The following is a 15,650-nucleotide window of genomic DNA, read 5'->3' as shown; positions in this document are numbered from 1 at the left end:
CTCACCCTGGTCGGTAAGTGGGGACAGCCGCTGGTACTCGGCATCCCCGGCAGTACATTCAGTCCTATCTGGCACTTGCGCACGGAGGACAAACCGTGTGCCAGGCGGGGGGGCCGGTGCTTTGTAGGCAAAGATGAGTCAAAAGGGGCTGATGGCTGTGCTAGGGGGCATGGGCAGAAGCCCCCAGAGGAGGCCGACATGAATGTCACTGCAAAGGGTTTGGAGGGGCGGCCTCCTCGAGGGAGTGTGTAACATTGGTGGACCCGAAATGCTGCGCAGACAAGAGGAGAAGACCACCCCCTGCAGGAGGCACTTACGTGAAGCTGTGGAGCGGGAAGCAACAGAATGTGGTTGAGGAAATACAAGTGATCGTGTGTTCCAAGATGCTGGCGGCAGAGGGGAGGCGCACGACAGCCCCCCCATAGGTCGGAAGCAGGAGTGATGTGACTGATGCGCTTCCTCTGGGGAGGGGGTGGTTGGACTGGTAGGGAGGCTGCAGGGAGAGGGACCGGAAACAGGCTGCCAGGGAGACAGAACGCCAGGCAAGGGGCCTAGGGACTAAGGAGGGACAGTGAGGAGAGGGAGAAGAGGCATTTTGGGTATAATGACAGCGGAAGGAGCCAGTTAACTTTGCAGCTTGCAGGGAGGAGGGCAAGTGCGAGTTCTGCTGAATCAGATGATCCCAGGCTACAGTTTTATCCAGGCCTGGAGATGGACATTACCCCTTAATTCTTGTCTAACTCCCACTTCCTCAGGACAGTAGGTCCTGTCTCCTCGCCGAGGGCATTTTGGTCCTGGTTCTCTCAAAAATACATATATAAGAACATATCCATACATATAAAGCATACACAATATATATAACACATGTGTGTGCATACATAAAACACTGCATACATGTATGCACACGTATGTGTAAAATACATATGTCTGTGTGTATTAGTTAGGGTTTTCCAGAGAAACAGAACCAATAGGATGTGTATATATGTATAAAAAGGACTTATTTTAATGAATTGGCTAGTGTGATTATGGAACACAGCATGTCCAAAATCTGCAAGGTGGGCTGGCAGGCTGGAGATCCAAGGGAGCCAGCATTACAGTTCCAGTCTGAAGATTGTTTGCTGTAGAATTCATGGAATTTATTTGCTGAAGGAGGCTTGTCTTTCTGTTCTATTCAGACCTTCAACTGATTAGATGTGGCCCACACACATTATGGAAGGTAATCTGCTTTACTCAAAGTCTACCGATTTAACTGTAAATCACATCTAAAGGATACCTTCACAGCAACATGTAGTCTGGTGTTTTGACTAAAGAACCGGGCACCAGATCCTAGCCAAGTTGACACCTAAAATTCACCACTATGGACTACTTGCTTTACTTTTTTCTGTGTTCCCCATAAAAGGGGGAGTTCTGGTGTGCCAGATAATTGCATGATTTTACATATGTGTGTTTGGCTCCTATTATTGCCCAAACTTGCCAAACTAAGGTATTTTTTATTGGTGCTGTGCAGTTCAATATTTGCTTTCATGCACACTATTTGATCTTCTCAACCATCCTGAGAGGTAGAGATTCTATTAACCCACTTTACAGGGGAGGAAATTGAGGTTCAGAGCCATGTTTCAACTTGCCTCAGGGATTAGGGGCACACTTAGGACACTTAGCCAGGACTGTGGGTTCTCCTGCTCAGTTCACCCCACACAGTTCTGTCTGGACCCTTGGGAATTCAAATAAGCTGAATAAGACAGGGTTCCTACCCTCAGGGGACTTGTGGTCCCACTCAAACATATATTTGTGTGCAAATACAATCTGACCTTAATTTTAATAAGGGCAAGAGCAAAGTTTTCTGAGACTCCAAAGATGGAGGAATTCTATCTGGGAATAGGGAAGCCTCTCCTAGTGCTGCAGAGCTGAAGAACTCAACTCTTTTGGGTTTTAGGGCTCACTAGGGCACCTCCAAATCTCTGCACTGCTTATTTGCATTATTACTTGTTATCCAGATGGTGAAAAATCTAATGATTAAAATACTCGGCCAAAGCTATCTGGGAGGAAGGGATGGAAGAAAGAAAGGAAGGGAAGAAGGAGGGAAACAGTTGTTAAATGAAATCTTTATCCCTTTGTTTTTGTTTTAATCACTGAAAAGACAATTTTAAAAAACTGATGGAGGCATACTATGAAGATACAATCTATATTAATGTATTTGACTTATAAAGTGTAGGGAGCCTTTTGTGTGTGTGCATGTGCCTGTGTGTGGGCGTGTGCCTGTGTGTGTGTGCCTGTGTATGGGCGTGTGTCTGTGGGTGTGCGTGTGCCTGTGTGTTTGTGCGTTTGCCTGTGTGTGTGTGCCTGTGCCTGTGTATGTGTGCATGTGCGTGTGCCTATGTGTGTGCATGTTCCTGTGTGTGTGTGCCTGTGTGTGTGCGTGTCCATGTGTGTGCATATCTGTGTGTATGTGCATGTGGCTGTGTGTGCATGTGTGTGTGTATGTGCATGTGTGTGTGTGCATGTGCATGTGCGTGTGTGTGCATGTGCCTTTGGGTGTGTGTGCATGTGTGTGTATGCATGTGTGTGCCTGTGTGTGTGCATGGGTGTATGTGTGTGTGCACGCATCTCACGGAGGTGAAGAAGTGACCTAGGACTGCTTGTCCTGATGAATTTTCCCCCAGAATCCAGATCAGAGCTTCCTATGTTTGTCTTGGTCATTTTGCACTTACCTCTGATTTCAGACTTACTCTCAAGTCCCAAGAATGAGGGAATTATTAGTGCATTGCTTCTAGGCCTGTATTAAATATCTAAACGGCATTGATTAATCAACTGCATCTTCTTATTTGTACCCTTTTTCTTGAGTATTTATTAAGTGCTTTATCATTAATAATTCATAAAGAATGATCCCCATTTTACTGGCAATGATGCTGAGGTTCAGAGAAACAACCAGAACTGACCAAGATCCCTGGCTATCTGTGGCAAGAGTTTGATCAAAACCCTTGTTTTCTGCTTTTATATCAAACGTTCTTATTCAGCCTCATAGCTGCTTCTGCTGATACCAGCTTCAAATTGCTTCCCTTTGTTCTCAACAGTTGTCAGTGTCTTTTAGGACTTAGGAGGTATTTGTTTTGTATTTGCATCTTCTGGAAGCTTCTGAAGTAGCCCTTGTCAGTTTGCCAGTCCTCTTGCCTTTGAAGTTCAGTTCAACAAATTGACTTGGGGATTGCAATGATGCCTATAGGAAAATGAAGCTCATGCCCCAGATGGACATGGTTATATATCTGAGTACAGTGCAAATATAAATTGGGTGGTTAGATTTTGATGTATGCTATGTGAACTAAATTTTAGTAAGGAGAAATAAGGAGAGGCTCATATGGTTTGTAACATAGGTGTCAATTCATATTTTATGATATCTACACAAAACAAGGAAATTACCAAGGTAGATGCCCATTAGATCTGAATTGGGGAAATTAATTCTAATGTGCAATGTGACCTTTTGTACTATAATCACCAACAGACTAAACTAGTCTGCGTGAGGTCATGTTTTGGCAATTTGCTTATGATTATTCATCTTTTTGATGGGAATAGTAACAGTGACATTAACAATTGTCATTAAACAAAATTGTTTAAATATATAGTCATTACAGATAACATGCTTTATGGCTTAATTTCTGAAGATAGTTTATATAATTTTTTTAGTTTTTATAATTTTTCCAGGGAAATCTGAGTAAAATTAATAATTTTTAGAGGGTTCTTGGAGAACTAAAATTAGACTTAGAACTAAAATTTTGAAGGATTAACAAATCAATATGAAGGCCTGCTGACTATAAAAGCAAGTGAAAAACGTTTTGTCTCTAATAACCTGGAGAAGACAGCTCAAATACTCAGGGAGTCACATGGGTGCAGAAATGTTTATTTAAAACGTGAAATTTTATACACTGTATAATGTACCTGCTTAGTATTTTCATAACTGATATAACTCATGTAGCAAAAAGGAGTTTGATTTCTGTTGAGAGTTCTATTGCAATTTTTAGGGCTTGAAAGACGCCGTGGGGTGAATTACTCGATTCCATGAACAAATCTGTCCCAGAGTGAACACGAGAGGGCGCCAAGCCTCTATGCCAAACATGCAGTAGCTGATGGAGATTTAATGGACGAAATAAACTCTGGCACTTAAAAATGAAGCCATGTTTATTTTATTCTGGGTAATATATTATGCACCTGCTTGTTTTATTTTTTAAACTGATTCGTGTCAAATGACTTTCCAGAAATATGACACGTGTGCTGGATCCAGGCAGAACTAATCTTTCAACATGCAAGTAGTAGTAGTATTTTGTACAAATTATATTCCGTGTTATAATGAAGTTTTACTTTATTGTACTCACTCTAGAGCAAATTAAGAGAATGTAACAAGTTGTCACATACTTTTTCAAACATTTTTTTCTCTGTAACTCATTAAGAAATAGTTTTTGGCCATAGGCTATTTACTACACACACACACACACACACACACACACACACACACACACATTGAATTTCCTTTGTTCAAGGCAAAGAGTAGTTCATCATGGTCCAGGGGACTCAGGGGTTAATTTAGGGCTGAGATTTCTGGAACAAAGAGAACACAAAATGGTACCTGAAAGAACTGGAGTTTGTTGTAGGTGTGGAAGAAAACTAAAGCATTTTTGCCAGGTAGATATTTAGCTTGTGTTTTAGACAGAGTTGCCATACCAAGATGTCCGGACTGGGCAGTTTAAGCAACAGAAATTTATTGTCTCGTAGTTCTGGAGGCCAGAAGTCCAAGATCAAGGTGTGGGCAGGGTCAATTTCTCCTGGGACCTCTGTAATTGCAGGCGGCTCTCTTTTCTCTGGGTCCTCACATGGCCTTTCCTCAGTGCTCATGCAGCCCCAATGTCTCCTTGTGTGTCCACATTTCCTCACCTTATGAGGACATCAGTCAAACTGGCTCAAACTGTCCTCATCTTATGAGGACATCAGTCAAACTTGACATCAGTCAAACTTGACATCAGTCAAACAGAGCCCACCCAAACGGCCTTAACTTCCCCACGTCTTTAAAGGCCCTGTCTCTAAATACAGTCACATTCTGATCTACTGGGGCCGAGGGCTTCAACCTATAAATTTGGGGAGGACCCAGATCAGCCTATACTAACTTGGCTTCTTATTTGTGTTAGTTTAATATGGAGAGGGTAATGGTCTTCCTTCTGAGTGTTCACTGCCCACCTTTGAAAGCACCACAGAGCCCTACACACAGGAGATGCCCAATACACATTTGTTGAATGAGTGAATTTCTGCCTTGAAAGGCTACACATTTTACTCTGCTCAGGCTTGCCTGAAATCTTCAACTGCCTGACAGGTAGCAATTAACTGCTGAAATAAAGGCATAAATACTTCCTTTTAAACATTGACATTATGTCCATCTGGTGAAAGAAAAGGATGGAGGCAAATAAAGAGAGTTCAGGAAATGCTGAAATTTCTTTGAAATAATTTCATGGAAAATTAACAAGTTGATTATTGTGAAAACAGATTCCAATTTACACATAATGGCCAATCATCTAGCTTTCCTGGCCTTTGATGAAACCCTTCCTACCCAGAGTGATCTGCTTTTTATCCCTCCATAAAGCTTATCGAGGGCCTCTTAGGTTAATTTGCCTTTCAGACTTCACGGGCTTCCAGATAACACACTTAACTCAATTATACGCATCCGTCTTGTGCACAGTGCCGTTGCTTCTGCCCCGGCAGCCCCACCCCTAACTTGAGGTTCAGTAACTGAGTTCTTTGCAGTTGGACAACTTGCACGGGATGTCCCAAACTCAAGCCGAGGGTCCGACAGGGGCAGGGATCAGGGACTCTTCATTCCGGGAGGCGCTTTGCTATTTGAAGAAGAGTTTCTGGCCACGTGGACCCAGACAGAAGGAGGTCTCCTTGGTGGACCAGTAGCTCGGAAGGCTGGTCTCCCGGAGCAACCTCTATCTACACTGCCATGCGGGGGGCCATTTCTCTAGGATCCACGTGCGGCGGGCGGGAGGTTCGACTGGTCCAGGCTCAGAGGGCTGGCTGGGGCACACTTGATCACCACTTATAATCACATTCCCTCCCTCACAGCACATTTGTTTCTCCAAACAGTTGATGGATTGTCTGTTGATTTTCCAAATTTCACGTTCTTTAAGCGGAGGCTTGGGTGAAGACGATCAGGTGTGTGGTCGCCTTTGGGTTTGCAAAGAACCCCTCATCCTTCAAGCCTCATCTTTAGCGTTGCCCGAACCTTCCAAACGAGATTGCTTTCCTCCTCTCGTCTCTTGAGCTTCCCCTTTTCAGGCTACTATGATGAAGTTCTCCATACTTTCTTTTACAAAAGCCTTTAAAAAATCCTTTATGCTGGCAGGGAATTAACTCATGAATAAATGGATAATAATAGTGGCTGACATTTTTGGAGCGCTGTTTGGCAGGCGCTGAGCCGAGGGATTTGCTGGAGTTATCTTCCTTGATCCTCTCAGCGGCTTTATGATAAAGCCCACTTCACACACAAGGAAACTGAAGCTGAGGGAGTGGAGTAGCTTGTCCCAGGTCATAGGCTTGAGAAGTGGAACTGTTGGATTCTGTAGCACAGGAGAAGGGAAAGGGGTTTGGAATGAAAATCCATGAAGGTCGAGAAGCTAGTGTGTGTTACTTTCACCAAACAAAGGTGTGTTGGTATTTTCTGAATACCGCGAGGGTAATGAAAGGGACTCACTCTGCCCCTGGGGAGATGTTGAACCTACTTCAGTGGCTCCCACACTCTGGGGCCCACTGGCAGGACCTGGGGATCTGGCACGAGTGCTAATGCCTGCCAGATCCCAGAGAGTCATGTCAGTGGCTAGCATGCAGGGCGACCTGGACATCAGGAATGACTGCCCGAGTGACCGTGATGCGCAGTCCAAGTTTGGGAGCCCCTGGGCTCGTCAGGGAGTGGAGTTGGCAGACGTTGGCTGTGACGCAGGAGAGCAGCACAGGACATGGCCTGGCTGAGTGGTGGCATCCGCAGGAACTTCCATAATTCCTCGGCCATTGAAATCAGGTCAGCGGACCCTCTGGTCTGCTAGTTTCTGCGTCCCGCACTTTGGTCTGGATGGCACGGACACTTTGATTCCCAGAGCCTCTGGAGCAACTGGTGCTTCGGTCTGTTTTCTCCTAGTACAGAGTTAACTAGAGTCTCAGTCTTGGTTTCTGGGGCCTCACTCTCTCGGCAACCCTTCCCTCCCTGCTTCCTCCCCTCCCCCACCTCGCTTCCCGGGGTGAGCTTTTGTTCTCCACTCTCACTTGTTTCTTTTTGCCCACTTAGATTTTCTCATCATTTACTACTCCTCATCTGTCACTCATCCATCTCCCTGATTAAAATTTGACAAGCTCAGTACTTAAAAAAACAACTTTTTTTTTTTTAAAGAATGAGGAAAGCTCAAGTGTCTTTTGTGCAACTCATTTGGTTAGGAAATTTACACGTGCTCTGCCTTCCGGGCTGTAAAGCAATATTCCATTCACTGGTGCCATTTCCTGTGCTCCTGCTCGGACCTGGTCACCTAATTATTTTTCAGCCAGGATCTGTTGAGCTCCCTGTCCAAAGCACTGCCATTCCTCTCTCCATGGTAGTTTTTTAAATGCTTATGAGGATACAGAATTTTCCTCACATGTTACCATTACTCCATTTGGTGTTTAGCTCTACTGAACATATTGAAAGGTTGAAAGAGACATTGCTATTTTGGCTATTTATCTATTGCCGAATGTACATGAAAAGATGTAGCTTTTCTTCCAACGTTCATCAACAGCAGCTAGCATTTTATGGCTATGGAGATTTTTTAAAGCAATTATAGCTATTCATGTACATTTTACCGATTGTTAATTTTACTAATTTGGATGACGTTAGGAAAATATAATGGTGGTTTAAATGAGGAGCCATGAAAAGATTGTTAGGAATAAAGAAATACTAGAAAGGGAGAGTGAGAATTAAAATATGAAATGAATTTCACATAAATGTCACCTATGGTCCTGGGGAGATCATATACAACAGACTGGCAAACACACATATATAGAGAAACAATTCTTAGGATAAAATGAGTAGGTAGGCATAAGTTAAGGTTAAGGTAAAATGTCAGAAATTAAAGATAAGAAGGGGGAAGGGGGAAAAGGAGATTAAAATAATTTAGCTGCTAGAGACAGTCAAAGGGTTTTCTACTGACACAAGTGTATTATACATCAAAAGAAAAGAGAGGACTTATGTTGTCCCAGTACTAGTTACAAAGGCACAACATCATACTTAACTAATAAAAAGTACTGTGTTTTAAAACCAAGCTAAAGATTATTCGTTATCCGAATAACGAACTTTTTCAGCAGTTTGACAGAAGTAGAACATAGGAATTACTTGATTTGTGGAGCCAGGAGATGGCACTATTGTCAACATTTGCAGGGAAAATAGCCATGTAGGTCTGGGGAACCGATAAGGAACAAAATGTGTCAAGCTGGTTTCTGTTCGGTTCTACCCAAGAGAATGTACTTAAGGGAGGATTATGTGTAGGTTTTTGTTATCCAGGTTTTCTGTAAAGAACAATAAAGTATTCTAAAGCAATTTGAAACAAGGAAGGTGAAATAGGGTAGATGTTTTAGATCCTTATGCGTACTACCCCGCTTACGGCCAGTGTAGTTAGAGCTTTCCATTGGCATTCTTTTTGGTTAGGTTTTTAGTCCATTTCTTCCATGAAGGGCAAAATCTATTTCTAGCTGTTAAGGACACGAGATAGACTCACTGTATTACATTTTTAAGTATTGTTGGATATCCATAGAAATACTAGTATTGCTATTGTTTTAGGATGTAAAAAACCTCTGCTCTGGTTGTATATTATCATGTCTTCCATCTATGGATGCTTACTTTACTATGGTGGGGTAGCTTATCATCATGCTTTGGACAAAAAGCTGTATAAGGACAGACACTCTGATCTCATTTAGAGTAAATCTGAAACAAAGCAAGCCTCACTGTTGAAATTCCCTTGCATTAACACATTTCTTGATTTTGTTCTTTCCAAAATTGAAAAAAAAATACATAAGTTTCAAGCAAGTTAGAATTGAGGAATAATTCTAGTACCTAAAAGGGCAACAAGAGTGAAATTCTCACACTATATCTTTTCTTTCATTTAAGGGTGTGCGTCTGTGTGTGTGTGTGTTGGGAACACAGCGAGGAGGAAAAATGGGGTGAGGTTTAGGTCAGGAGATTGGAGAGTAGAAAGACATTCCAGCTTTGGCTATTTTAATTTCATGTGCCAAATACTGAATTTAATCACGTTCTATGTGGGACTTTTGAGCTATATTCTTAGAAGTCACATTATGCTTGAAAAAGAACATATTTGAAAATAACTTAAAAAATTAACCAATAATTAAAGAATAAGGATATATTCCGCCATGGAATGGCCTTTTTTTTTTTTTTTTAAACTGCATTTGGTATTCTACCAAATAATTAATCTAGGTAAACTTCCCACATTTATTCACACAGGTGGGTACATTTCATTGCAATCCATATGACTCAGACTTCTAAAAAGTAAAAACATGGCATTTTTGGTTAATAATTATTTCAGCAACATTTCCCAAGCATCTTTTATATCATAAACAACGTGGATCCTGATTCAGCTCTTCTGGATTCCATAATAACAGATGGATTGTGAGACTGTTTACTGCTGCTTCCCACAAACTTCCTCTTTGTAAACTACTATATTATTTATGAATCAGAAAAGTTTCAAAGAAGCCTCCTATCTGATTACTGCTTACTGATGAACTTGCATCAGAGAAACTTTTAGTCCAATTATACCAGTTTGTTATAAAGAACTGTTATTATTACAAAGTCTGAATTTGTTAACTGGTTACTATGCCTGCTTCTCTGTGCCATTTACTCACAAAGACCTTGTCAGACAGATTGTTTTAACTCTATCCATAGGCAACAAGGAATAGTGAATGTATCGGCATGGAAAAATCAAAGTAGGCTAATAATAAAAACTATTTCTAAGTAGCATTACTACACCAAACACTGAGATAGATTTAAAATGTACTTTAGAAAATCCTGCAAGTAATTTTGGCTTTGAATTGGCTTATCTTCATCCGTGTGGGAAACTGTATCTAGTTTTCTGCAGTGACCCAGTAACAGACATTTATAGACATTTACAGATATTTCTGGTCACCGGCCTTGACACTTAGAATTGTCGGTTTGAGCACCAGGAAGGAGTAAGTGTGGAAAAGAATGAAACTGAAATATACCTCTTTAAAGTTTATTTGAGCCATCCTGATTTTACAATTTACTTTAGCAACAGAAGCAATTTTCTGTGTGCATGTGAAGTGGGCACAAAGATATCCACACTCATAGGATTTTAATTAGATGTAAGAGAGAACAAGACAAAACAAAACCAAACAAAGCAAAAATCCCCACTAAAATAAAACCTTGTGAATAACCCTAATCTTGCCTAAAAATTTCCACCCTCTGTGCTACTTAACGAAATGCAACATGATGATGATTAATTCATCATGACCTTGATAAGAAACATATTTACAGGGAATTGTTGTCAATTACGATGGTTCTCAGGCTGAACCTGAGCTACTTTGTGCTTTGTGTGATGAGTGTGTATGTATGTGACAGGGCCAGTTATGTCATCATCCGATCAAAAATAAAATTGTCAATATGCCGATTGTGAACTGAGCACGTTCTCACCCTGCCCCTCGACGCTGTCCTCACTGGGGACTCTCTTTGCCTCCATGGGAACCTAATGCTGAGGCAGACCAGCTGCATGATCCCTAGATGCCAAACTCAACCAGGAAGGAGCCTGTGACAGATGCTTCTGCATTTTATGCAAATAGCAACTTCATGGATCAGTTTTCCTTTCCTCTCTGGAATATAAGCATCTGGAAAATAGAATTCCAAGAGCCTTAGCACATTAACACATGAACAGAAATGACCAAACAAAACAGGTAACAGGAGTGAACGGGAATGTGAAAGAGGAATATGTTCCTTAAAGCCCTTACTTATCACTTCCTACTACTTTTCTTTCCATAAATCTGTTGTTAGTGAAGAGTATATTTTTTGTATGTATCTGTTTCCCAGCCACTGCACTGCAGTTTTAAAGTATCACATAGGTCTGTAGCCACAGTGAAGAAATCCACACGTTGGCTGAAGATATGTTTAAAACAAATCTAAACAAAGGCAAAAATAAAACCAGAACATTCTTTCCCAGAAAAAAAGTTTTTTTTCCCCAAAGTAGAAATAAGTTTCAATGCTTAAGCTTTTAGATATATTTACAGTTAAATAAGTACTATTTTTTATATTACTGTGCCACTTAAAATACCCTTAGAAAAATATGATTTATGATTAAGGATATAGCAAAATTTATGTATATTCTGACATTTGGCTTCAGCTTTCAAACAGAGATTACTACTATTTCAGTACATCAATGATTTTGTAGTATTGTACACTTGCTTTAATAAAGCTTTCACATTATACCTAATTTTATGTAAATGTTATTCAGATTTCAATCCAAGAGTTTTGTAGGGGAGGTTAAAGGGTGTTTATCTTGATTTGTTAAAACACACCATTAAAATTAAGCAGTGACAAATATTATGACTTTTTAAATTGTCCTAAATGGTTGTATTTGTTTGTTAGACTTGTGTTTATACAAAATATTTTAACTCTTTAAATATAACCTACTTTGATGAATTGTTCATACAGGAGCTGTAATCAGGAAATGGGTCTGGTAATCTTATAAATTCACCGATCAGTTTGATTTCTTAGTAAACCCTCCTTCATGAGTATTGTTTAATGTGATAAAGTGGTATATATCACATTTAGAAAAATTAATGAAAATGAAAATAAATAAAAAAAGAAAGCTTAGATTATTTTATTTTCTAAATGCTAGCCTTTTTCCAGAGTTATGAAGATTAGCGCTTAACGTGTATTTCTTGAATGTACAGTTTTAAGATTTGGGGAACATATTTATTCAGAATAATTATAATAAAAATAAATGCAAATTGGTAGAGAATATTTCATTAGTTCGTTTAAAAGTACTTCCAAAAATGATATATTAAGGAAGAAGAGAAAGTGATCAGAATTATCTCCCCATAAGAATACAACTATTATATTCCTACATGTTACTTATTAAATGTATGGCAAAGATAACAGATAGGTCAGACATGGCTCTAAATGAAACCTTAACCAAAAATTCAAACAGCGTTTCAGAATCAAGAATTAATAGAATAAACTTAATTTTAGTTTCTCATAAATGCAGCTGCATTTTCCTATTTAATTACAGGTTTTCAACAGTAGTAATCTTTTCTTGACCTGCTCAATCTCAAAAGTCAGAAAATTGCTTCTTTTTAAAAACTGACAATGGCACGGTATGTTTCCAAAGAAAAAAGACAAATTACAGAAAACCATTAGTTTAAACATGGTTAAATAGCCAGGGAGAAGTTCTAATAGAAAACTTGGTTGAATAGGAGGGAAAGTTATGAATTACTTTTGTCTCATGGCATAATGTGAATGTGAAGATACTATATTATTTTCTTCTTTTCTAAAAAAATAAAATAAAAATGTGCTGTATAATTATAAAAAGCCCAAGGCATTCAAGGTGACTTGTTTCTTGCTCTCTGGTAAATGGAATTCTTTACCATTGTAAATTCATGGATTTTTCATCTGCAGCCTGGGTAGTAGATGAGAGAAAAGGTATTTTAAAAGGAAAAGTTTAGCTTAGTGAGAGTTATGGAATAAGATAGCAAGAAAAATAAAGAGCAGAGCCTTAGCCTTTGAAACGATAATAAGATCGAAGCTCAGAATTTACTGGCAAATACAGATGGAAAACATTTTTTTACCCAAATTGTTAAATTGTAGTGCAGCGTGTAAATATTCAGTGTTTCTCTAAATGAGAAATATTCCTGATTTAATAAACTAGACTTCTCAAACACGGAGAGGAGAAAAAGGAATTTTTTGTTTATTTGCTACAGAGATTTCATTTAATATGTTTTATCACACTGTTGAGCCTTCTTTTGTGGCCAGGGAGTAATTCGTGGGTGAGGGCTCTGAGTCCGACTGATTACAGAAAAAAACATTTAATAGTGAATGGATAATTTTTCACCGTTCAAATTTCTTACGCTCATAATTTTTTGTATGTATGCATTGAGATTTCTTCTGACTCTTTAAGTGGCATTAAGAGCAAATTACATACAAGTGAGTTAAATCTGGTAAAAAGAATATTCTTTCTAAAGCTTAATTATTAATTTTCTTTTCATCACTGGTGGTGCCAACACAAATTATGTCTCCATAGCCAAGACATGGTTTCACTACACAAGTTAATTAAAAGGGCCAGGTTATAGAATCTGAACCATGGGTGCCACCAGAATCTGTTGAGAATAGTAAATCCAACCAGGGGTTAAGGGAAGCTTTTAATAAAAATCAGGGCTGCCAAGACATTCAGTGCTTTTATCTCTGCTAATTTTGATTGAGCTGATATGAGTGGAATGACCCAAGACCCCCTTCCAAGTGCATTTCTGCCAAAATCCCAGGTTGCCTGGGAAGTCAGAGGCTCATGTTACTATAAACTTTATGTGGCAACACCACTGACATTTAGCGTTATTTTTTCCCCTGGAGTTTCAGGGGGATGTGTTATACTTTTTAATTGACTTAGTAAAATATTTCTTTTACAAACTACCCTTGCTTGTGAGCAAGGTCCAATAAGGAATGGCACTCAAATGCTCAACAGAATCCTCAAAGGCTGTGAATTAAACCAAAACTTATAGCTCAAAAAAAAGAGGCTGCTTCACACTGGAGAAGAATTGATATTTAGTCAGATGGGTCAGTGGTGAAAGGTAATCACAACATTCATTTCTGGGATAAAAACTCATATAAAAAGAAGTCTTTGGAGCAGAAGAAACCATGAAAATCTGAATAGCAAAATAAATACACATTTAAACCCAACTTCTTGTAAATTATTGATCTGAAAGAGGCTGATGTGTGGGTCATTGTCCGAGACTATAAATATTCTCACCAGGGGATGACAACATATTGTATTGTCCTCATGAACAGTTGGACCAAAAACAAATGTGTAATAATTTCAGATGCTTTTTTTATGGTTTCAGGAATTTCATAAGGAAGTCCTTCAAAGTGTAGTCAGTACAGATGCAATGTGGTAAATATTAACTTCTTAATTTATTGAGATATAGTAAAATCAAAGTTACAGTTGAAAATAAGCCATAGGTCTTAATAGAGTAGTGGAACATATTTTCAGAGTCCCATGAATTTGTTCTAGGTCTGACCAAGTTCTTTGTGTCTTGGGTTCCTCAGATATAGAAGGAGGATTGGGGTTCAGTGATTCCTTGGGTCTGGACAAGCTTTATAATTCTATGAATTTTGAAATTGTAATGAAAATACCATTTGATTTTTCTTTTTATTTAAAAAGTGCTGCTCATATTTTTCTGTTGATTAATACATACTACCTTACTATGTTATATGCCCAGCTTTGGAAAATGAGTTAGAAAATGTATTTTGGCATGCACAAACAAAAGAATCAATTAAAGGTCATGCAGAAAATGAAGAGGAAAATGAATAGTAAAATGAGTGCTGGGAGCAATGGAATTGCTGGAAGGAAATGTATAGGTATTACCACAGAAACAGATAAATGCTGAGAAGCCATCTCTCACTGAACAACAGAGATTCTAAAGTAGGTTAAATATTTCCCCCTCCCCACTACTAAAACAGGGCCAAAGCCCAAGAAGAGAAGAGAGAAAGTGAGAGAGAGGGAAATGTGGACTATCTATCTTTTCATGGGAAATTTACCACAGGTGTCCTATGTAGGATCAAGGGAGTTTTCATCTCTTGAATACTGCATTTTGTATCCACTAAAAATATAGATGCACATTATTAAAAAGGTGAGGCACTGAGTTCGAAAGCAAATTTTTTTCATTAAAAAATTTAAATGGCTCAAAATAAGTTTGCACAAATGTGCACACCATTGTGAGGTCAGCGAAATGTCAGACAGATGGAATGGCTAAGTGAGAATGTAAGGAGGAAGTTAAGTGCTAAGGAAAATAAAAGGTGAGCAGGGCAAAGGGCCGTGTGATAGAAATTACATGATTAATAATTCACCACCTTAACTCTTCTTAGAACTAAACTTAACCCTCTTTGCCTTTAGTTCTCTAACATAAAAACAAAAATCAGCTACAGCCACTAAAAGAAACCTTCTTCAATCTCACTGTTGTGATCCTGCTGTGGAGGCACCAGATGCTTGGGAAAATCCCAAATGATTTCTATACCCAGCACTTTAGACTCTTAAGGCCTGTGGTGTTACATCACTGGCTACCAGTGTGTGGCAGGCAGCTAGAAGGCAGTAGACCCCCACCACCAGCTTGTGTTATTATCTTCATTTGCCAGAAAACATCGGCTGTCAACCAAGTATTACAGTGGATTCTTTTAGCTAAAATCTAGCTGTGACAGAATTGGCTTAAACCTTTTCCACAGGGGAGGATTTCTTAGAAGGCTGTGGGCTTGGACTAAAGTTCTCAGCGTCCAATGATCATTGACTCTCCATTGAAAGATGCGCTAATGAAGGGCTTGATTCAGATGTCTGATAAAGATGCCATGCATGGGTGATACCCAAAAGCTG

Source organism: Callorhinus ursinus, unplaced genomic scaffold, assembly GCF_003265705.2.
Source record: "Callorhinus ursinus isolate GAN/ISIS: 27379988/994484 unplaced genomic scaffold, GSC_fseal_2.0 scaffold2, whole genome shotgun sequence".
Classification (NCBI taxonomy): domain Eukaryota; kingdom Metazoa; phylum Chordata; class Mammalia; order Carnivora; family Otariidae; genus Callorhinus; species Callorhinus ursinus.
The sequence above is the reverse complement of the archived record's forward strand: the minus strand, read 5'-3'. Positions refer to the sequence as shown.